This window comes from Marmota marmota, unplaced genomic scaffold (genome assembly GCF_001458135.2).
Source record: "Marmota marmota marmota unplaced genomic scaffold, marMar, whole genome shotgun sequence".
NCBI lineage: Eukaryota > Metazoa > Chordata > Mammalia > Rodentia > Sciuridae > Marmota > Marmota marmota.
Window position 1 is genome coordinate 4,340,532 of NW_025999869.1, and position 2,443 is coordinate 4,342,974.

At 50.3% G+C, this 2,443-nt stretch overlaps 1 protein-coding gene across 2 annotated transcripts in view; it reads left to right on the forward strand.

Annotated features, from left to right (window-relative positions):
- The first annotated feature begins 152 nt into the window (after positions 1 to 152).
- LOC125620413 overlaps positions 153 to 2,443 on the forward strand; it is a 29,498-nt gene continuing 27,207 nt past the window's right edge. The window contains exon 1 of one of the 2 annotated variants that reach the window (XR_007352075.1): positions 153 to 748. The gene's annotated coding sequence lies outside the window, so the exon portion shown is untranslated. Of the gene's footprint in view, positions 749 to 1,021; positions 1,180 to 2,443 lie in introns of those variants that run through there. The other variant, XR_007352074.1, reaches the window with a different exon arrangement.

The window sequence follows — 2,443 nt, forward strand, 5'->3', positions numbered from 1 at the left end:
TCGAACCAGCTGGGCAGAAGGAGGTGGGCGGAGCCTCCAGCAGCTCCTCCCTTGGGAGTTCTCATTGGTCCTGGGTGTCTGGGTTGGCCGGCTCCCGACAAGACAGTTGGCACCCAGGGGTTTCATTCTGAGTTGGTGTCTCCATAGCCTTCTGGACCTCAGTCAGGAAAGACTCTGAGACTTTAGGCCTAGGAGAGTCAAGTAAGGTGGGTGACCCCCTCGGCCATGTCGGGATCTGGAGGATACCTCTCCAGCCTTATCTGGGGAATGGGAATTGGCAGTGTGACCTCAGGCAGACCACTTCACCTCTTCACCCCCAGCTTCCCACCCATAAAACAAGAATTTGCCCATTGGATGCACATTGTAAAAAGTTTCTTTGGGATCAACAGAAGTCCTGTTCTACATTAAGAATTTTAGGTTCCAGGGCCTTGGCTTTTCAGACTGGAAAATTTCAAAAAGAGACTTGGAGACCCAGAAATTGAGGATAGAAGCTTAGCAGGCCAACGGGGAGAGGTGGGGCAGACTCTGGGAGGAATTTGGCCAGATCTCTCCACCTCTTCTCCTTCCCATTTCCCAGATCTCCCACAGAGGATTCTTTAACTCTCACAGGGTCCGTTTAGGGACACCCAGAGACAAGGCCTCCGTTCCCCATGGCCAGCTGAACTTCCTAACAGAAGCACTATGACAGTGTCCACTGAGCCCTGAGTCCAGTGGCCCTGGAACCCAGCTTGCCGGAGGGGAGGCTCAGGTTAGAACACCCTGGAGGCTTGGTCTTGCTCCCTAGGGGAGGGGGGCAGGGAGGGACTCATCTGGAGGGGCAGGAGAGAGCTGAGGCTGTGACAAGATGTCCAGAGGCACCTCTGGGACACTGAGGTCAAGCTCCTGTGCAGACCCACCAGTCCTGGAGGTGGGGAGGTGGGAGAAGGGAAGAGGCAGAAGGAAGCTCAAGGAAGATACAAGAAGTTAAAGCAAGTGGGCAGGAGGGAGGACCTCAGGGTACAATGCACCATAGATTCCTCTGGCCCCAAACCAACTTCCTTAGAGCTCCTCTGGAGTCCAGCCAGCCGAGAAAACATTTCTGCGCTGGTTGGCAGGGAGTGGGCCCCTGGAGAGAAAGCCGGTTCATTTCTCCGAGAAGACCTCACTTTCACCTGGGAACCTTGGGGGCGGCTTGAACAGGTACAGCCTAGGAGGAGCCAGTTTCGGGTTCTCAATGAATGGACAGTGGTTTGGGGCTATTTTCAGAATTTCTAAGAGGCTTTCACACAAAACAAAGGCTTGAGAGTAACAAAGAGAACTCAGAGCTGGGAGGTGGGGGCGTGGGGGGGGGTCCTCTGACTCAGGAACAGGGAGACTTAGATGAAAGAACAGGGGCTGGCCGGCTGCAGACTTGGGGAAAGTTGCTTAATCGCTCTGGATCTGGATTCGGAGTTGCTGCAAGAATTCAGCAAGGACAAGTGTGGGGTGTGGAGTCTGAAAGCGTGGTACAGAGACCCCACACACTGTGGTGCTGAGGGTGTGATTGTTCTTGCCCCTGATATTGTTAGCATCGCCTCAAGTCTATACTCACCATTTGACTCTGTCTATGTGTGTTATGTGTTTCTATTATTAATTGATCTCTATCATGTATCGCTCTTACCTCTCCAATCTTCTTTAATCTACCATCTACCTATCTTAGTCATCATATCTATTTTTACCTTCATTATCTATCTTATATTTAATCTTCTAGATGAACAATTAGATTGTTAGTGCTTTCATTGCTTACATTTCTATATAAATAATCCATGAATTGGTTAATAGACTGGTTGCACCTGGGAACCAAAGCAATCCGTATTTGAAAGAATAAATTCCAGTAGGTATGATAAGTGGTCTCATCTTCAGTTTCCAACAGTGCCTCTGTCTAGTGCCAGCTTCTTAGATTTCTTTCAGATCAACTGAAGAAATTCCCAGTGTGGAGTTTCCAGGGAAGCCATGTTGTTTTCCAGTGGTCGCAGGCAGCCGGCTGCAGAACCCTGGCATCCTCTGCACCATCTGGGTCACCTAGTTCCAACTGTGACCTTAGTCTCAGGACACCTGAGGTCAATGGTATTTCGGGAAGTCCAGCTATGCCACGTACTACCCACGGGCACCTCAATGTGCACCTCCTAGTGCACAAGGCTACACACCCTGCTACAATCTGTCCCAGAAAAACAAAGGCCACAGTGAGACAGTATTTCATGTTCTGTGCCTTGTACATACGTCATGATGCATAAGGGACACTGAGAAGACACAATAGCCCTGCCCTCCACACAGTGCTTTGTGGTTTTCTGAGTCTTTTGCTGTGCATGGGTCTTTCTTTCTTTCTTGAGCCATATAATCCTGTAAAGCAAATGAGGACTGTCTCCCTCCCTTCCTCCCTCCCTCCTCCTCCTCCTCCTCTCTCTCTCTCTCTCTCTTCCTTCCT